Source organism: Mixophyes fleayi, chromosome 4 (genome assembly GCF_038048845.1).
Source record: "Mixophyes fleayi isolate aMixFle1 chromosome 4, aMixFle1.hap1, whole genome shotgun sequence".
Classification (NCBI taxonomy): domain Eukaryota; kingdom Metazoa; phylum Chordata; class Amphibia; order Anura; family Limnodynastidae; genus Mixophyes; species Mixophyes fleayi.
The window spans coordinates 14892919-14915982 of NC_134405.1; the positions used below are offsets into that span (position 1 = coordinate 14892919).

At 43.9% G+C, this 23064-nt stretch overlaps 1 protein-coding gene across 4 annotated transcripts in view; it reads left to right on the top strand.

Annotated features, from left to right (window-relative positions):
* Positions 1 to 23064, top strand: part of LOC142151044 (uncharacterized) — an 89335-nt gene that overhangs the window by 40770 nt on the left and 25501 nt on the right. Inside the window, exons 1-2 of one of the 4 annotated variants that reach the window (XM_075206316.1) lie at positions 19208 to 19266; positions 20956 to 20986. The exons of the other annotated variants lie outside the window; for them this stretch is intronic. The gene's annotated coding sequence lies outside the window, so the exon portion shown is untranslated. Of the gene's footprint in view, positions 1 to 19207; positions 19267 to 20955; positions 20987 to 23064 lie in introns of those variants that run through there. 4 annotated transcript variants of the gene reach the window in all.

The following is a 23064-nucleotide window of genomic DNA, read 5'->3' on the forward strand; positions in this document are numbered from 1 at the left end:
CTAAAGACCAATGTATATCAATCGATTTTCCCTCTGCCAACTCACATGTCATTCTCAGTACCTCATTATCAGCTACTTGACTAAGTGGGAAAAGGCAAAGGGGTCTCTTTCTATAACACTTTCTTCAAATATAACAGTATCCAGTACATGCCTGTCTAACAGTGAAAATTATAAAACATGAAAATTCTACATTTTCTAGGGTTTCACATTATGTCGTATCTTGTGGTAAAAATCCTACTCCAATGTTCTACACAGAGATGCATATCTGTATGCCTATCCTCTAGCAATCTCCTGTCTCCACCCTTTGTGCATCCATAAAAAGGCACATTTTTGTACAGGAGGCACGAGCCAAAACAAAAAAAACAAAACAAAACAGATATGCAATCTATAACACATGAATCGTATTTCCACAACAGAACCTTTCTGCTTAAAATCAGCAGTTTCTATACACATGAAAACAAAACCCCTGACTGTTTCTGTAACTCATATCAATCTAGTGTGTGTATCTCTGAATTTGTCTTATGTAAAAACATAAAAATATGTTTTAGCCCCATTGTTGAGACTGTCAGATTTTATCTCTACCAGAGCAGAGAGAGAGAGAGAGAGAGAGAGAGAGAGTAGAGAGAGAGAGAGAGGGTAGAGAGAGAGAGAGAGAGAGAGAGAGAGGGGTAGAGAGAGAGAGAGGTAGGGGGAGAGACTAGCGTTTGTGTAAAGAATGAGAAATAGGAAAGCAATGAATGATGGGAATACAAAGGTTTGAATACAAACATACATGTAGAAAGGGAGATTTTTTTTTTTTACAACAAAATGACAGCTGGATTGGACTCTGACTCTATGGGGAAACGGCTGTATTCATTCCACTGTTCCCCTTAGCTATTTGCTAACTATGACCCCTCCCCATACTTGACTAGGGGTTCTTAACAGTGCAATCCAGTGTCGTCCGTCATTTGTTCATTAATAACTCGGTATCTCATTGACTACATACCTTTTCAAAGGACTTTTCTAACTTATAATAGAGAAATGTGAAAATGTACTCTTAGTGACTCATATTTTCTCTGAAATACATAAAACGATATTTTGGAGCAAAGTATGTACATACTTCATTGTTGGATAATGATTCTCAGCCAAACAAATTATCATGAGTCACTGCAGCCTAAAACAAAAGAGTGTTCCAATTGTCTATTGTTAATTAGTCTTTCAAGAGTAATTCTTCTATTTCTCTATCTCACCCCTTTTAAACACTTGTCTATACTTCTTTTGTGTCCCTTTTATCTGTGAAAAGAAAAAACAAGATAGTTATCTTAAAACAGCAAACAAAACAAACATTTCTATTCTTTGCCGTCGGCTAGCGATTTAGGAAAACAAACATGTGACAACATAAAACGAACAAACAAAATCAACAAAGATTACTTTTAAAAAAATAAGTTTCTTTCTACATTTTGCACCTTAATGCTCACCACAGATTAACTCTAGAGTCGGCTATATTTCTCCCCCAGAATATTAGTTGTTACAGAGTGTGCAATCAATTAAAGGGGAACCTCTGAGAGAAGTGTACGCCTCCTTTGTGGATGTCTATGTGATTTCCAACCCAGGTATTCATTCTTCTCTCTACACAGTTCCTACTCATGTGTCCCTTCTTATGGCAGTAGAAGCACGTCCCTGTCATGTCTGCACAATGTTTTGCTAGGTGTCCTATTTTATTGCCTTGAAAACACTTCCTCAACTCGTGTTGTTTCTCTTCCTTTTTACAATCTTTCCTAATGTGTCCTTCTTCTCTGCAATTGTAACATCTCACTATTCTGGGTTTCCTGTTATGTGGGTTGTATTCTGGTGGTCGTGTGTGCAGTCCCTCTAGTGCTGGGATACTTATCATCATTACCCTATCACTTAGTGTCTCTTTCTGTTTGTTTATACTTTTATCATGTTCTATAGCTGACTCCCTGAGAGCACTTACAGTGGTTCCTTTCCAGTATGGTAATGAAGTTTGCACCCTTCTTTTTAAGTTTTCCCTGAGGCCATCCATTAGAACTTTAACAGCAACCTCTCTGTAATATGGATTATCTTTTATGTCTGGTACCCCAGTATATTTGCCCATTGCTATCAAAGCTCTGCAAAAATAGTCTGCTGCATTTTCACTATCTTTTTGCTGGATACTAAAAATTTTACTCCAGTCCACTATCACTGGGAAATATGTGGCCAACTGTGTGATTATATTTCTAATATTGTCCTGATTATCATCCTCGGTTAAGGATTCATCCTCCTCCAACATACAATCATTAATGAACTTTTGTATATCAGTATTGAGAGGAAGACAGGCCTTCAATAATACTCGCCAATCTTTATTAGTTGGCTCATACACATTACCATAATATCTAATAAACTGCTGACATTTGGTCAAATATTTCCTAGGATCAGGGAAATCAGACAAAATTGAAAATGTTTCAGACCTAGTGCATGGATCATGCTTTGCTACATGTTTTAAGGGAACATCACTATTCCTGTCTGCTTTCCCATTGGGAACTGCTGCTGTGCAGACAGGATGTAAGTCTACCAAATCACTGAAACTAGTTGCTGAAATTGCTGCTGCAGTAAAATGGATGTCTCCCCCTGTGTTAACCTTTTCATTACTCTCACCACTTTCAGCAGCTGCCCCTGCTGGTGGGACCGTTCCTCTTCTTTGTCCTGAAACATTACTTTTAACGTTACTTAAAACAACATACAAGTTACTAGTTACAGTTTTTACATTTTTGGTATTGGCTGTACTTCCCGCCCCGACCGAATTTATCGGGGGCGTGTTTGCGCTCAGTTCGCCACGCTTTGCAACGCACACTTCCGGAATGCTTGTTTCCGGTACGCTTACTTCCGCTGAACACGTGTTTTTCCTTACACTCACTTCCGCTGTGCGTTCGCTGCTCTGCCACGTGTTACCTTCCATTTGCCACGATTTTAAACAATGATTATGTGCATTTCTCACTTTCGTTGACTTAATCAACCGTACTTTATCTTTTACGGTATTTAGCACCTCTGCATTAAAACTCCCTGTTGTTGGGAAAGGCCTATCACAATCTTTGGTCATTTCGACCCACGTGTCACAATACACAGTTGCGTATGCACCATATTTTGCACACATGAGAAATCTTGCTGACTCAATAAGACCTTCCTTAGGCAGTAAACTGGCAATCTCTAGCGTATGCCTAGCACCCATGTTGCACAATATACTTTCTACCCGGAACACAGACACACCGCAATGCTCTGTTCCTTCCGGCAAAAATGTGAAATACAGACACACCGCAATGCTCTGTTCTTTCCACTAAATAATTTCAACTCTGTTGCTATACTCACCGCTAGAGATCTATAATGCTCGGTGAACGTATTTCCTTTAGCCGTGCTCACTCGCTTTTCTCGCCCTTGGCGAGGGTCCCTAATACAGAAATATCACTGTGGGCCCCAAGGGCTATCAGCTCCTCGATACCCTGGCTCAACCACAAAAATCTGCTGAGTTTATTATCGCTGGGAGCGCAAGTTAATACAATCAACCTGCCTTTCCAGTATAATTCCTCCTAGCTGCTTCACCAATTCGCACTAACGGTGCGATCGGATCGCACTGCCTACCAATACTAATTATTAGCAAACCTTGCGATCTATTGGTAGCGCTCTTGCGAAAACTTCGTTTTCGCATTCGGTATACCTGCCCTGTATACCGTCCTTCATTCATTTTATACATTTAAACAATATACATTTACACACTCCCAGCACCCACCATCGGGAGGTAACCCTTTCAGTGCTGCACGCCTACACACATATACACATTTCACTTAAAATATTCAAATAAACATTTACACACTCAGCGCCAGGGTTTAACCCATTCATCGCTGTGGCGCCAGGTATTACACTCCTGGCGCTGCAGCGCAAATTAAAAATACATTATATAAATGTTGATGGTGATGTTCAGTTCCTCCATTTCACCTCTCTGTCTTCTAAGACCATCTTGTTTTTAGAGCTGTGTACGTCCAGATGCACCATTAATGAATCAGAAGAGAACCTGACTCCTGAACGTGTCCTAATATGTAGATTTTTATTTTTAAAAAAAATCATCTAAGAATGATTTATTTACTTGCACTGTAGGGGTCCCTCAGCAAGAGAAACAGTATAAATGAAGGTGAATCCCATCACTCACAATGACCTCGGCACTCTGGGGTACAAATAGAAATTTAAAAGAAGAGAATCTACGCAGGGACAGATGAGAATGTCTCCTATCCTCTGTACAGCATATTATGATTAATGCTATAAAATTATGATGATAAATGCTGCAGCAAGACTGATCTTCCTCTCTCACCACTTCATATCTGCTGCACCACTTTGCAAACCCCTACACTGGCTCCTTGTGTCCTCCAGAATCAAATTCAAATTACTCACCCTTACCTACAAAGCCCTCAACAAAACCACCCCTGCATACATCTCAAATCTCATATCAAAATACTCCCCCTCCCGCCCTCTTAGATCTACCTCTGACCTGCTCCTTGTCTAATCTCTGGTAACCACCTCTCACTGCTGCCTACAAGACTTCTCCCGTGCTATTCCCCACTTATGGAATTCTCTACCACGCTCAATCAGACTTTCCCACAGCCTTCAAATCTTTAGACGCTCTTTGAAAACCCATCTTTTTTAGAAGCATTTATTTTGTCTTCCTTTTATGTTTGTTTTATGTATGTCCTATTTTCCCTACTGTACGGAAATATGGAGCACTCTGGCGCCTTACAAATCTACAATAAGAATACTATATCGTATGCCCAGTCCCACAATTATACAGCATTGCAGGAGGTATAGTGTAGTGTAGGAATGGGTACAATGCAGCATACTGCATACAGCATTGCAGGAGATATAGTGCAGTGTAGTAATGGGTACAATGCAGCATAGTGCATACAGCATTGCAGGAGATATAGTGCAGTGTAGGAATGGGTACAATGCAGCATAGTGCATACAGCATTGCAGGAGATATAGTGCAGTGTAGGAATGGGTACAATGCAGCATAGTGCATACAGCATTGCAGGAGATATAATGCAGTGTAGGAATGGGTACAATGCAGCATAGTGCATACAGCATTGCAGGAGATATAGTGCAGTGTAGAAATGGGTACAATGCAGCATAGTGCATACAGAATTGCAGGAGATATAGTGCAGTGTAGGAATGGGTACAATGCAGCATAGTGCATACAGCATTGCAGGAGATATAGTGCAGTTTAGGAATGGGTACAATGCAGCATAGTGCATAAAGCATTGCAGGAGATATAGTGCAGTGTAGGAATGGGTACAATGCAGCATAGTGCATACAGCATTGCAGGAGATATAGTGCAGTGTAGGAACGGGTACAATGCAGCATAGCGCGTAGTTATCTTTAATGAAGACTGTAGTTTTAAAATAGAAGGCAAGTCATTTATATCCCAGCTCACAAAAGATTGCACACTTTGACAGAGACAGTTCCTAAAAATGGAATGAGGTCCAACAATGTATGTGCTATCCCAATTAATGGGCTTTATTGTATAAAATAATATGTTTTGTGTGGCTGCATTTTTCCCTTTGGTAAATTTGTCCCAGTGGATCCAGCAATTCTATGGTTTGGTTCTCCTGATAAACGTGTTACTGTAGATAGATTCCTCCTGTCCTTTCATCAGCCGGATGTATTGTACCTTAGTAAGAATCTCACCTTCTCCTTGGACTTGATTCAGGAGGTTAAGGACATTTCTTTAATTGACATCTTGACTGCTCCTTTCATTCACATGTTGGACAGATTGAATGGTGTTAAGATGTCATGAGACCAGGGCCGGATTAAGGGAATGGAGGCCCCTGGGCTAAGGGGCCCTCCATTCCCCGCGAGGCCCCCAATGTGAGCCGTCCGCCGCCCCCCACCCCCCGCGAGGACCCCCCCAAGCACTTACCTGTCAGTGCTGTCCTCCGTCCCGGCGCGCTGTAAGCTCCTTACTGAGGAGATCTCGCGAGAGTTCATGAACTCTCGCGAGATATCCTCAGTAAGCAGACTACAGCGCGCCAGGACGGAGGACTGCACTGACAGTACTCAGCAGCATCGATCGGGCCGGGGGCGCCCCCGCCCCCGACCGATCAATAATGCTGCTGAGGAGTTTGAAGGGCCCCCTGGATGCCCGAGGCCCCTGGGCTATAGCCCAGTTAGACCTCGGGTTAATCCGGCCCTGCATGAGACACAGGAAATGATTGGCTGTGGATCTTGTTATAAAACATTTACATGCTCCAGACCCCTCATATTCATGTAACAAGTAGGATTTCCTGGGGAGATCCCCATATTTGTTATTGGTCATGTTTCATTAAGGAGTTGTTGGCCCTATGTGGTTTCTCCAGAGATCTGACATGGATGGAGACTCTTTGGCAATGTACAGATTAAGAAAGCACCAAAACAAACACATCATGCATGACCAGGAGGACAATTTCAACATTATAAAAAGCATTCAATAGAGCAAATTTAATGATCACCTTTAACAGTTTTAATCACCATGTCACTCAGCTGTGGGTTACGTCACAGACACACATATATCTCACAGCTGTGTGTGGTGATCTGATACCTTTTACTACAGCTGTGAAGTACTAAATGTGGGATGGTTCTACCAAGAATTACAGAAACATAGAGACAGTTGGGCTGTACCAACATCCATGATACAGCCAATCACTTCACTAGGAATTAGTGACATCACTGAGGTATTTCATGAATTGATCGGCTGCATAACAAAGAATACATCCACGCATTGTGTCTGTGACAGTTCTGCTTTAATATAAATGTAACACCTCAGACATTAGTATAGTTTAAGAGTCTTACACTTGGCGCTCTTTCTACGCAAGTTAAAGTACATTACTGGCCTATGTTTTCACATACCTCATATATTGTGTACTTTGGTTTGTACATTGAGTAATGAAATAAGTTTTAGGTTCAGTTTTATTTTATTTTGTATCTATACTTTTTATTCTTACGTAGATGAAATGAGAGTGCATCTATAGATAATACATTCAGTTATGTGCTACAGTAATTCGGGTAATAGAGCCTTCTGCTGTTAACACTTCGTCTTTCATGTACGTTAACTTTAATAATCCTGTCCCCAACTTTAGTTACGTGTTACCATGTTCAAACGATGAATAAATGACTTTGATGCATCCAATAAATGTTTTAAGAGTGATCTTTTTGAAACGGTTGTCACGATACCCAGGGGAGGAGAGAAGTGAAATTTGAAAAAGCAATCTGGGTTACAGTATGGAGTCTAACAGCAATAATGTATCTATATGATTCTGTTTATTTATTAACTAGGTTTTCCAGGAGATGAATATGTTCTTCATGTTCCATGCTTTTTGGAATGTGCTTCTGCAAGGCCGTACTGTCTTGTACTAGTGATCATGGCCGGACTGGCCATCTGGCACTTCTGGCATTTGCCAGAAGGGCCGTGGTCAGTTGGGCCGGTCCAGTCCCCTGCGCAGCGATCATGTGAGTATTTGTATACTCACATGATCACGTCCAGGGCAGTCAGTTTAGTACAGCCTGTCACTGACAGGCTTCCTGGTGGCTGGCTCCTCCCCAGGAACCAGCCACCAGATGAAATGTGCCGCGCGCAGCGCTGCAAATGTCCTGGCCGGGTCCTGCAGCTCTCTGAGGAGCGGACAGCAGAAGAAAGCAGAAAAAGGCAGAAGACAGCGGAAACGAGTAGAGACATGAAGGTGAGTACACTAAAGGGGGGGGGGGAGGAGGATTGTACATAAAAAACGGGGAGAGAGGGAGGATGTCACATAGAAAATGGAGAGAAGTGAAAGGATGCCACTGGGGGGGGTGGGTGGGGGAATAAGAGACATGACAGTATGCCACTCGGTGGGGGGGAATAATAAACAGTATGCCACTTGGGGGGGGGATAAAAGACATGACAGTATGCCATTCGGGGGGGGGGGGGCGGAGTAAGAAACGGCATGCCACTCAGGGGGGGGGGGATCAGAGACAGGATGCCACTCAGGGGGGGGGATCAGAGACAGGATGCCACTCAGAGGGGGGGGATCAGAGACAGGATGCTACTCGGGGGGGGGGGGGGAATAAGAGACAGGATGCCACTCGGGGGGGGATGGGGGAATAAGAGACAGGATGCCACTCGGGAGGGGGGGGAATAAGAGACAGGATGCCACTCGGGGATGGGGGGGTATAAGAGACAGGATGCCACTCGGGGATGGGGGGGTATAAGAGACAGGATGCCACTCGGGGGGGGGGGGGGGTGGGAATAAGAGACAGGATGCCACTCAGGGATGGGGGGGTATAAGAGACAGGATGCCACCCAGGAGATGGGGGGGGGGGAATAAGAGACAGGATGCCACTCGGGGGGGGGGGGGGTGGGAATAAGAGACAGGATGCCACTCGGGGGGGGGGGGAATAAGAGACAGGATGCCACTCGGGGATGGGGGGGTATAAGAGACAGGATGCCACTCTGGGGGGGGGGGTGGTGGGTATAAGAGACAGGATGCCACTCGGGGATGGGGGGGTATAAGAGACAGGATGCCACCCAGGAGATGGGGGGGGAATAAGAGACAGGATGCCACTCAGGGGGGGAGAAGAGCCAGAATGCCACACGGGATTTGGGGGCACTACTGTATGGCATAATATGATTTGGGTGCACTATTGTGGCATAATATCAACTGGGGGCAGTATTGTGGTATAATATCATTTGGGCGTACTATTGTACGAACTGGGGAACTATTGTGGCATAATATGATTTGGGGCTATTAATTGAAAGTGGGGCTGTTTGGGAAAAAATAACGTCTATTTATTAAATGTGAATAGGAATTATTTAATGGCAGTGATGGTTGTGGGAAATAGGTGTATTTCTTAAACGTAAATGCGATTTAATTTATTGTTTGGGTTGTTTGGAGGGAGGTATATAGGTTTATTAAACGTGAATACTAGTATTTTAATGTTTAGACTGGAGGGAGGCCTAATTGTAAAACATGGGTTGCATTGATTAAACACCGGGGGGGTAAATGTATCATACCCCGGTTTTCTCAACTCGCGGGAGATCGGCGTCTTCGCAGCTTGAATTTAACCTCCCTTTACAAGGCAGCGCCGCTTTAAATTTAAGCTGAGAAGACGCCGATCGCCCGTGAGTTGAGAAAACCGGGGTATGATACATTTACCCCCAGGGCTGGTTGGAGGTTTCTAAATTACATGTACCCATTTTTTTTTTTCAAAATAGGGCCTCCAGCATTCGAGGATCCAGACAAGCAGCTACTAAAGACACCAGCAGCCACAGGTGGTGAAAGTGACAAGAACACTGGTGGGGAATTCCCGAATTTTGGTGACTGTCTCGTTTAGTGAGATTTGGTCCGACTACAAGGACAGTTGGGAGGTAAGTCCCACTTCACACTGTACTGCTTGTGAAGGCAAAGCTGCGTGCAACTAACAGTATTGCACACAGTATTGCCTGTGTATTTGTCTAACATTTTGTCTAATATGATAACCATGTTACATAATAGGGGCCCCCTGTCTTAAAAACCCCATGCCCCCAGGCATTAATCCAGCTCTGGTCAGGAGGAGGGAGCGGATAGCTGCTCCCAGTCCCTGGATAGGACACAGCCTGCAGGGCAAGCCGAGGAGGTCTAAGGGCTAGATTTACTAAGCTGCGGGTTTGAAAAAGTTGGGATGTTGCCTATAGCAACCAATCAGATTCTAGTTATCATTTTGTAGAAGGTACTAAATAAATGAAAGCTAGAATCTGATTGGTTGCTATAGGCAACAATCCCACTTTTTCAAACCCGCAGCTTAGTAAATCTAGCCCTAAATCTCACAAGATGTGGTAATCTTGTGAGACTAAGAGCTTCCCTGCTCACTCTATAGGAAGTTCCCACCCTGATGGATGTCAGCAGCACCAGAAGCATAGATAAGTACAGTGGGCTGGGGGTGTCATAATGTGCCTGGGGGGAATGGCGTGATGTGGATGGGAGGGCGTGATAAATGTAATGTTTTATTATAATGTATGTATCAATGCCCCATGTTGGCCACACCCACAGCACAATGTGACCACACCCTTTTCGGTGCCGCTGCTGTGCGGCGGCGCACAATTTCTTTCCTACTGGGCCTCAGGTGGGCCTGTGTAATTTAAATGCCAGGGCTGATTTTTAGTCCCAGTCCGGCCCTGCTAGTAATTATTTAAAAACATTGATAAAAAAATTAACATCTCCTAAATTGTGATGACGTGTGGTCAGGGAGGCACATTCTTTGAGTAGAGTGGATGTAATTAATAGTTATCTAATCAGTGTAAATTGCAAGCTCAATGCTTCTCTGCATAAGGGTGCCAAGATTACTGCTTATAAAATATATGTGCAAAGTATTATCGTTACCTTCTGATGTCATTAGACTTGTTGGTCCATGTACACGAGAGTTAATAAACTTGACTCTATTTTTCATCTAATTATCCGAGATTCCCTTCGTTTAAAAACACGTCAGGAGAATATTAGGATCTAGTTACATCTTGTAACCTCAGATTGTTGGGGGGGGGGGCACTGTTAGCATCACAGGACCCCATTAGGGACATAGAGGCAAATTACTGGATATCTGTACAGTTAAGGAATAAAAGCTGACACTGACACTGATAAGGAGTGAAACAGATTTATTATAACCTACACAGAGGTTCATTTAAATGGTTACTGTTGCGGCTTTGTAGAAACTGACATATGCTTTTAGAACTGGTGGTAAAGGTCTTCACCTATAGCAGCCGCCGTTCCCATAGAGCTAGGAGCACTCACAGGTACTCTGATGCCCCCAGGGCTTAACTCAAATATAGTAAAAGCTTATGTACAGTAACTAATAGCATGGAGGTAGGAGGCAGAGAAACCAGCAGCGAAGCACTCGAATAACTTGGGATAGGCCAGAGGATCAGAAGCGAGTAGGAATATCACAGACAGGTCAAAAGGTTGGGGCTGGCAGTTAGTGGCGAAATTCCAGGAGACAGAGCCAAGGGTCTGGGGCAATCTGCATACAAGCAGGGTCCAAGAAACAAGCCATGGGTCACAACAGGTATCAAACAGAGTCAGACAGTATATCCACAGGAACGGAGAGTATGTCAGCTAATGCAGAGACACAACGCTATAACTGACAGGTTAAGACCTCCCTGCATTAAATATACCCAAAGACCAATCGGAATAGAATGCATATAGTCCTGTACACACACAGGAGGCAGAATAGTTATTGAGCACACGCCATGGATGACAGCTGATTGGCAGGATGCGGAAGCAGTGGGGATTGCGTTCTGGGGATTGCAGGGTCTATAAGTGGACACTTAAATTATTTAACTGTTAGACATACTGTCTCTGTTACCTTGATTACACAATAACATGGCTTGACTGAATTAGCTCTTTGGCTGGATACACTTAAAGTGTTACAACATTACATCAGGGAATAACATGACTCTTCACCCTTGCGTGAAACATTAAGACATATGACACAATATATCTGCAGTGTTACATGAACGAAGTCTGATATATATTTTGATTTTTCAAGCAGTCCTAGTGTCAGTCATTTCGTTCCTACAGGAGAGGTCGGGGAGCTCCTTCTAGCAGACAGTCCTCTGCTCTAAGAGGAGCGTACCACAGACACTGAAGCTCGGCAAGACATGGAACCCCCAGGCCAGGGGATAAGGCTGTGGCATGACAGGATCCCACTCCAGGATACTGTGGTTGGGGCTCGTCTATTTCACTTGCAGGCCGCAAGGCACTTTAGGATGCCATCAGGAAGCTTCTCTTGTCCGGGATAATTGTCCCTGTCCAGCGGCAGGAAAGAGGTAAGGGATTTTTCTCCATCCTTCCAAGCCAGATGGGTCATTCTGTCCCATCTTAAACTTGCAGACCCAAACACACAGGTACATGTTTTCAAATTCCGAATGGAATTCCTACACAGTTATTGCAGGCATGGAGAAGAGAGAGTTCATGGCTTCCATAGATATCAAGGATGCTTGTTTACAAGTGCCCCTTGGGAGGGTCACCAGAGTCTTCTCCGCTTTGCAGTACAGAAACATCAGTTTCAGTTCAGGGCTCTGCCATTAGACTTGGCCACCGTCCGAGGGTATTCACCAAGGTGATGATGTTTATGGCAGCACTTTGCCGATCCCAGGGAGTCGCAGTCATTCCCTATCTGGACCACCTTCCACTGAAGGCGCCGTCCAAGGCTCTGAGTTTACATCACATCTAAATCATGATTCAATTTCTAGAAGTGCATGGCTGGATGCTGAACTTACCCAAGTCTTCTCTCAACCCAACTCTGCAGATGCGGTTTCTGAGCTTTATTTTCAACATGGTCTCCCAGAGAGTCTACCTTTCAGAAGACAATGTCCTGTCGCTTCTGCACAAGACCAGGACGCTCATGGCTCGAAGGGAAGTATCTCTTCTCTGTTGTATGAAGCTGTTAGGATCCATGCTATCTTTGTTCGCGGGGTTCCCTTTGCTCAATTCTATTCTCGCACTCTCCAGAGATTCTTCAAAAATGGCTCCCATGAACATTTGGACAGACAGATCATCAGACTTTCCAGAGCCACGCACTTGCCCCACTCATGGTGGCTGAACAGACAAAATCTAGAAAAGGGCCAGTTCTTTTGCGAATGGACCTGGACCCTGGTCACCAATCTATCCAGTTGGGGTGCAGTCATAAGGTTTCTGTGGTTTCAGGGTCTCTGGTACCCTCAGGAGACCACTCTACTCATCAATTTCCTGGAACTAAGGGCAGTTCACTGAGCATTATTTCAGAGGCAATGGTTCCTAAGCGGGCAATCCTTGAAAATTCAATCAGACAATGCCACAGCAGTGGCTTATCTAAACCACCAGGAGACAACCAGAATCATGTCTGCGGCGGAAAAATATAATCTCTGCTATCTTCATCCCAGGTGTGGAGAATTGGGAAGCCAACTTTCTCAGTCGTCTCCAGGTAACAGGCAGAAGGGCAGGGCGACAAGCGATGATTCAGGTCCAGGTAACAGGCAGAAGGTCAGGGCGACAAGCGATGATTCAGGTCCAGGTAACAGGCAGAAGGTCAGGGCAACAAGCGATGATTCAGGTCCAGGTAACAGGCAGAAGGTCAGGGCAACAAGCGATGATTCAAGTCCAGGTAACAGGCAGAAGGTCAGGGCGACAATCAAGTATCAAGGTCCAGGAAACAGGCAGAGGTCATACACAGAAGTCAATACAAAAGGCTTTCACCAGATGCAGCACAGGATTAGGTCAGCTAACTGGAAACAGGATGCTATAACCGGCAGGGAGACAAAGCCCTCCCTGCCTTAAATACAGAGACTGACCAATGGGGCAGGAGAAATCCAGCTTTGGGCAATCAGCCTCAGCGGCTGACTAATAAATAATACCCCTATCTAGTTGCGCACGCGCCCTACTGCCCTCAATGCCGGGATGCAGCGCTACAGACCAGACCGTCCTGATCGTTGCTTAGAAAACTATCTGTAGTACAAAAAATATCAGCAGTCCCTGAGGACAGATGTTACACATGTTAATTTTTTTTTTTATATATATATATATTAAATATTGTTTTCAGACAATAAAATGGGGAGGGTAGTGAAGGGGGTACAGAAAGAATAAGAACCAAGGGAATCGGGGTACGTTGGGGAGGGATGATACAAGAACATGTGCATTGTGTATGTGACAATATATTTCCAAAACACTTGTAAAATATCAACACAACACCATCCAGACTGAACATACGTTACACCTTTTCTCTAATGTAAGTAAATGGATGTGAGGTGTAAAGTCAGGGGAGATGGAAGGTAAGGACAGCGGGATGTTAGTAGGGGTTGGAATAAATGTAGAGTAAGAGGAGACCAGCACAGAACTAAGAAGTGTCTTATTATACAATGAGATCCTAGCTCAGTGTTGTACTTGGCCGCCCCTTACCCACCTCCCCTCCCTCCATATCCCCCATTCATTGCTGCACCCACCACTGCTATGCAGAGGGGTCTCCAGTGACTGCAACAATTAAAGGCTGGCCGGCTGCTGAACAGACTAGGGCTGAATAACATTAGGAGAAAGAAAAACTCTGGAATGTAGATTTCAAAGTATTTAAGATTCATTTATTGATAATTTATTAATACACTTATCCTGATCACTGAGGGCTAGCAAAATAATTTAAAAACCAAAAATCGTGATGTGTGTAACATACAGTGAATTAGGGCGATTTAAAAATTCTGCTTATATTAGTGTATCAAAAAAAAGATCCTAATCTGATCATTTACTGCTGCTATAAAGTTATATTTTTATCTGGAATCAACCCAAATGTATCATTTCCATATAATGTGATTGCTCATTACATCATATATACAGTAAGCAATGGAGCGCCATCTATTGGCTGACAGGTTCAATATCACTTAAGTGGTCAGGTCCTATTTACTCCTTCAGAGAACAGCTAATAGAATTTCATAATGTGGTTCTGACTCACTATGATACCTGTTCTTAATTGTAATAAAGGATGTGATATCTATGTCAGTGGTGGAACATGATCTCTCATTACACCATATATGATATAACCTGTGTGTAAAAGATTACTATCTAACAGACAGCCTCCATAAAGCTACTAGTGAAACGCGCGTCAGCGTTCACCTTGTTGCTCCATCTATAGATCATTATTTTGCTGCTAGGAAAACCCATAAATATTTGAAGACTTTAACACAGTTTTGCAATAATGATTTGGTGGGCAATAACAATCTCTGCTGCTCTCCTATTAGGATAGACAGGATACAGAGTCTAATTGTAAATCCAGGACTACAAGTGAAAAAGAAAGAATGATCATATGGGGCACTCAATGGATAAGTTGAATATTGTCATATAATAAATTCTGTTAAATGAATCTTTATTGTATACATTAGTAAAAAAATATCTAGTAGCGAAATATTAAAAAAAGCAATTTGGTTCACACACATGTAAATAGAAAATATACTGTTAAAATAGACAATATTAATTGTCTAGCCGCGACACTGCTCTGAAATAATAATAAATATAATCTCATATATCATGGATAAATGCCATAAGTAATGGTTGATTTTACATATAAAACCCCTTCAAAAGACTTTTGTATTAACCTCTGACAGTGATGCTAATAACTTCTGAATAGTATAAGGAGGATATATTTTTTTTTATTCCTTATCAAATAAAAGGAGACTCCTAGTCATTTGTGATATCTACTGTGGCTGTATAGGTTTCCAATATTGTCCACTATAATGGGCAAAATCTATAATGTATAGAGACTTCTTATTATACTTAGAATTGGTATGAGGATTATCCCCCTTGTTATTTGGATTCACCCAAGTCTTTATAAATATTGTGTCTACCACTCGATATCATGAGTGCAGACTTCAATGTAGGTACAAATTCATACTCTCAGGACTATCTCCCTTTGTGGGTAATTAGCATATAATATCTAAGAGAGCCACTATTCCTCCCTATAGCCAAGTTGGCGCTGATAACCCTAACTATATTAGGGGCAGATTAACACAGCCCATTCAGAATTGAGGTCCTTCCTTTAAACAGTAGTACAGAGGACTAAGATACTATTATAGCGGGGGTTAGAGAATGTAAGAGCAGTGAACGCTGCGTCCGCCGATGCGCGTTTCGCTATTAGCTTTGACGAGGCAATTTTTGACCACAATGTCGTGAGTTGCTGGTGATAACAAGGGACTTAACATTTTCCGGAGGTACGTGGAATCTTTCTGCATTTCAGCCTCTGAAGCGGAGAGAAGTTCTACTAACTGGGTCTCTATTTCACTAATGGCCCCAGCTACACGTCACATCAGTTTATCCTTGGTTCTTATTTTCTATTAGCCGCGTTTGCGGTAAAGAAGTCTTATATCTCTTCAATATAGAGGATCATTACTAAATCCCCGGGGAAATACATTTAGAGATTATTTACGTTTACAGACGGTCGTTTAGAATTTCTAAGGAATATCCCTATCTCTAATACCAATTGGTCTGGATATCTTTGATGTTTACATCTATGAGCAGGACATTTTCTATTAATTAAGGCTCAGGTGCATACATATATATATTTATACATATTCTAAATGAGATTCCTGTGAGGCATCTATCAGTATATATTGTATGATACTTTATTACTTTGGCCATTTTATACATTGTGCCATTTTTCTGGTACCATTGCCATGCATGCAGGACACACGCACAGGAATAACATGCACGCAGGACACACGCACAGGAATAACATGCACGCAGGACACACGCACAGGAATAACATGCACGCAGGACACACGCACAGGAATAACATGCACGCAGGACACACGCACAGGAATAACATGCACGCAGGACACACACACACACAGGAATAACATGCACGCAGGACACACGCACAGGAATAACATGCACGCAGGACACACGCACAGGAATAACATGCACGCAGGAAACACGCACAGTAATAACATGCACGCAGGACACACGCACAGGAATAACATGCACGCAGGACACACTCACAGGAATAACATGCACGACACACGCACAGGAATAACATGCACGCACGACACACGCACAGGAATAACATGCACGCACGACACACATAGGAATAACATGCACGCAGGACACACGCACAAGAATAACATGCACGCAGGACACACGCACAAGAATAACATGCACGCAGGACACACGCACAGGAATAACATGCACGCAAGACACACGCACAGGAATAACATGCACGCACGACACACATAGGAATAACATGCACGCAGGACACACGCACAAGAATAACATGCACGCAGGACACACGCACAAGAATAACATGCACGCAGGACACACGCACAGGAATAACATGCACGCAAGACACACGCACAGGAATAACATGCACGCAGGACACACGCACAGGAATAACATGCACGCAGGACACACGCACAGGAATAACATGCACGCAGGACACACGCACAGGAATAACATGCACACAGGACACACGCACAGGAATAACATGCACGCAGGACACACGCACAGGAATAACATGCACGCAGGACACACGCACAGGAATAACATGCACGCAGGACACACGCACAGGAATAACATGCACGCAGGACACACGCACAGGAATAACATGCACGCAGGACACACGCACAGGAATAACATGCACGCAGGACACACGCACAGGAATAACATGCACGCAGGAAACACGCACAGGAATAACATGCACGCAGGAAACACGCACAGGAATAACATGCACGCAGGACACACGCACAGTAATAACATGCACGCAGGACACACGCACAGGAATAACATGCACGCAGGACACACTCACAGGAATAACATGCACGACACACGCACAGAAATAACATGCACGCACGACACACGCACAGGAATAACATGCACGCACGACACACATAGGAATAACATGCACGCACGACACACACACAAGAATAACATGCACGCAGGACACACGCACAAGAATAACATGCACGCAGGACACACGCACAGGAATAACATGCACGCAAGACACACGCACAGGAATAACATGCACGCACGACACACGCACAAGAATAACATGCACGCAGGACACACGCACAAGAATAACATGCACGCAGGACACACGCACAAGAATAACATGCACACAGGACACACGCACAAGAATAACATGCACGCAGGACACACGCACAGGAATAACATGCACGCAAGACACACGCACAGGAATAACATGCACGCAGGACACACGCACAGGAATAACATGCACGCAGGACACACGCACAGGAATAACATGCACGCAGGACACACGCACAGGAATAACATGCACGCAGGACACACGCACAGGAATAACATGCACGACACACGCACAGGAATAACATGCACGCACGACACACATAGGAATAACATGCACGCAGGACACACACACAAGAATAACATGCACGCAGGACACACGCACAAGAATAACATGCACGCAGGACACACGCACAGGAATAACATGCACGCAAGACACACGCACAGGAATAACATGCACGCACGACACACATAGGAATAACATGCACGCAGGACACACGCACAAGAATAACATGCACGCAGGACACACGCACAGGAATAACATGCACGCAAGACACACGCACAGGAATAACATGCACGCAGGACACACGCACAGGAATAACATGCACGCAGGACACACGCACAGGAATAACATGCACGCAGGACACACACACAGGAATAACATGCACGCAGGACACACGCACAGGAATAACATGCACGCAGGACACACGCACAGGAATAACATGCACGCAGGACACACGCACAGGAATAACATGCACGCAGGACACACGCACAGGAATAACATGCACGCAGGACACACGCACAGGAATAACATGCACGCAGGACACACGCACAGGAATAACATGCACGCAGGAAACACGCACAGTAATAACATGCACGCAGGACACACGCACAGTAATAACATGCACGCAGGACACACGCACAGGAATAACATGCACGCAGGACACACTCACAGGAATAACATGCATGCACGGCACACGCACAGGAAGCACATGCATGCACGACACACGCACAGGAAAAACATGCATGCACGACACACGCACAGGAATACCATGCATGCACGACACACGCACAGGAATAACATTCATGCACGACACACGCACAGGAATAACATGCATGCACGACACACGCACAGGAATAACATTCATGCACGACACACGCACAGGAATAACATGCATGCACGACACACATAGGAATAATATGCATGCACGACACACACACACACAGGAATAACATGCACGCAGGACACACACAGAGGAATAACATGCACGCAGGACACACACAGACCTTTGTTCACTTTAATTCCACTACAGGTCTGATTACCTCCAGTCTCAGTAAGTTGCCCAGAGATGGGTGTGGCGAGTGAGGGGGCGGAGCCAGCAGTACACGCTCCTCCTACTAGTGGGAGCTGCTCAGCAGCAGCAGGAACCAATCAGTGAGAGGCTCTGTGACATCTGCAGGGAAATATAAACAATGTCTCCAACACAGAACATCCTAAATCTGATAGTAACAGTTTAATCACCATCGTAAAATAAATTGTATTACTGTATTGTCCTCGATACCGGCGGCGGCCATTTTCCCTTAGTCTCCCAGACACACTATTGTCGCCGCTTACACTGCATAGGGGGCGTGGCCACGTACTCCTCAGACGCCATGTCTGAACCTGGAGCGCCGCCCTCAGTCGTCCATATACAACATCCGGGCCCTGTACAAGGCTGAGGTAATATCTCCTATAATAATAATAATATATCAGACAGCAGGAATTACCCCCATATAGTTACCCCATGTTTATGTGCAGCCTCCCGGCCATCAGGACCTCATACATGCGGCTGAGCTGTCACATCAGCTGCTACATAATCCTCATTGTGCTGCAGCCAGCAGAATCCATCCCCCTTCCACCCCTTATACATATCACATAGACTATTATCTTATGTCCCCACAGACACCAGCACCTCCCTTCCCACCATACATTTCATCACCATCAGTCCCCGCAGACACAGCCAGGATCACATTGTTACAGTCTGACTGTGTCCTGCTGCAAAGCCCCCAGTGGTTATTCCTCAGACCTAATACTACACTCACCCCCCACCTATCATGTGATCCACATCCATAAACACCTCCATATACATACACAGTTCTTACACAAGGACAGAGTGGTCCATGTCTGCCCATCCCACAGGACCCCTCGTACCGTCCCACGTGGCCCCTCGCACGGTCCCGCAGGGCCCCTCGCACCGTCCCACAGGGCCCCTCGTACCGTCCCACAGGGCCCCTCGCTCCGTCCCGCAGTGCTCCTCGTACCGTCCCGCAGGGCCCCTCGCACCGTCCCACAGGGCCCCTCGTGCCGTCCCACAGTGCCCCTCGCACCGTTCCACAGGGCCCCTCCACCGTCCCACAGGGCCCCTCGCACCGTCCCGCAGGCCCCTCGCACCAACCCACAGGGCCCCTCGCACCAACCCACAGGGCCCCTCGCACCAACCCACAGGGCCCCTCGCACCATCCCACTATACTTTGTTCCCCCCATTGTAATTGTCACAGTATAGACCCCATTACATTGTAGGTACAGTATAGGGTCTACTGCCCTCTACTGTCCACATTCCCAGTCTCCCTCTTACACACAATATACAGGGACAGCTCACCCGCAATATACTAAGACCAGGGGGTATATTTATGAAGTGATGTTATGGCGTGTTTTTTAAAATGTCAGTTTTATTAACGACAAAACCAACCAGATATTGTCTGTAATAAAATTTCTATTAAATAAATATGCCCCCAGGTTTCCCTTCCACAGTCATACACACTGACACCATTTGTTTGCATTATACATATAGAACACTCTATGTAGGCCGTTATATATAAATAATGAAGGCAAATTGAGATGCACTGATACTATTTGAGACATTTTTATTGCTTTATTGCTATGCTTTAAAATGATTTTAATTTTTTGTGTATGAGTAACTTTATTATAACCAGCCTGATAAAATAAAAAAATAGTAAAATGCAGATATAGAGCTGATTAGCTGATCCTTGCTGTGTGTCATGTGTCATAGAAATTCCATATAATGTATTTACGCCCAGAGCTTTTCTAAACCCTCATTACCAGTTTGTCATGTTTCTTTATGTTTGTAAAACGTACAATAATGTCTATTTGTGTATCCAGGTGAATCTTATATTGTTTATTTCATGACAGAAATGGCTCTCTATTGGTTACATTCTATATAAGTACATCCTAAAATGTATTCCCCAGTTCTCCCATATCTATAAATGCTATGTATATAAATATATGTGTGTGTCTGTGCTGTTTCCTATAATTTAGGTAAATGTATAGGGTCAGTACTCTCACTGTGTGTGAATGCCTTTATCTGTTTTTGGCTTTTTTTTTATTTGTCAAATGGTGCAACCCCAACAGGTCAAGTTGCAGCTGAAATATCAACTCTGGTGTAAGTATAAAAACGTGTTTAATGTTTTTTTTTGTGAGAGATAATTCAGACCCAGGAGCTCTCAATCCTGCAGGGGCACCGTAGTGACCAAGTGATCCCCGGGGTGGACCGGATGCTGGGAAAATAAAATTTTTTTATATATATATATATATATATATATATATATATATATAGCACAGTAATAATAATGATTCCTGTCCACCTCTCTAGGGTCTCGGCTCCACGTGAGCGACGTTACTTAGAAACCTGATCTGACCCAGTCCAGCCCACGGTACTCCCACCCTGTTACTCCTGACCTGTCCATGTAGGAGGGAAGAGGGGATGGGAAGGAAACACAGAGAAGATTTATAGCCCGAGAGCTGCATAAGAGTGTTATTCCTTCCAGAGATTCAGGAGGGATGATTGGGTTTCATAACCAAAAGCAGGATATCCTGTTTGTGGAAACCATTGCTTGAGGGTTATTGTACAGAGTGAACGCTGCTGATAAGAATTTTACCTAAACACCCATTGAAGATAACGTGTAGAACATGAATGCCCACGAAATGCTGCTAAATGCCTAGGAGGGCTGGGAGTTTCTGGCTATAGATATTGTAGATGAGATGATTGTACACCTCATGTTGTCTGACACCTGCTTGCTTGGGACAACCCCAATTTGGTTTGGAGAAGGACCGAATTTAGACGGGTAGCTAAAATGTTATCATAGATTTTTAAGTTGACGTTCAGTAGTGAGATGTCCTTATAGATACTGTGGGCCTGGTTTAGGGTGATGACGATGTTGACCTTGGTTGTTGCAAAGTAAAATGCTGCCCTGTGTAATATATTGTTATAAAGGTTGGTTAAATTTTGGAGCTAATAATTGATATTTTTTATAAAATTGGGAAGTTAAGCTGTCTGGGCTGTAAGCTGAGGCTGGTTTTATAGATTTAATTACCTGAAGTGTCTCTTCTACAGTGATTTTATCTTTAAGCACCTCCAAGCTCTCCGGGGACTTTCGAAGGCTCGTGTGAGATGAGAGATTTGGAAGTTGTAAAATCTGATATTTTCTACAGCTATCTAAGATGGGTCTTAAGTGACTTAATGTTGGGAACCTTTTTGGTGGTATATGTTCACTAGATTGGTGTCAGAGTTACACCCCAATAGTATAACTTATCAGCTCTGGTACCTGTGCAACAAATGGGTTATCGATCGATAGGAAAGAGACACACTCAGTCTTTTGCAGGGCTGAATGAGAATCAATTCTGACTGCCCTATAGTCAGACCGCTTTATTTATACATGAAAAGTGTGCTCGCAGGCACATTTGTTATCTAGAAATTATTGCATGTTCACAGTGAAATTGGACATAGTATCAGCAGAAAAGAGTCTATACATTTTTTTGTTTAGTCACTGCTCAAGATGTCAAGGCCTGTAACTGCTTATCTGCAAGGATAGTTCATTGTCTTCATTTTCACCACGGGCTCTGGGCGTATTGTAAAACAGATATTCCTTTTTGATATCTGGATTGTTTGACATATAGCTCAGCATATTCACATGAGAAAGAAACAGAGAAAAGCTTGTGTCAGTATTATATTCAGAAAAGCAAAGAAAAGCAACTTTCATTTTATAAGTTTGATCAATATATACGTTTTACCATATTAACTTTCACAATTGGGGTCACATTTGTCCCCCTTATGGTAGTTGTAGAAGATTTCTGAGAGTGATAGCTGCCTTTTTTGAACAGAGAATTAAACTGATCCTTACACACATTCATTTGTGCCAAGATTGCGGAATCGGATGTTGGTCGTGCTTGGAGTTTCCATATTACAGATTTCCTGAGCTGATTCCCTACAATGTGATGATATATTGAAGTCCAAGAAGCTTAATACCAATGAAGCCCACTAAGTGTTTGTATCCACTATATAGTGTGTGTATGTCTATATATATATATATATTAAAAAGTGGGAGGCACATATAGAAACCTTTGTAATTCCTACACTGGTCACCTGATTTGGATGTTAATTTCCTCAAATTAAAGCTGAACGTCTGCAATTAAAGCACATCTTGTTTGTTTCATTTCATATCCATTGTGGTGGTGTATAGA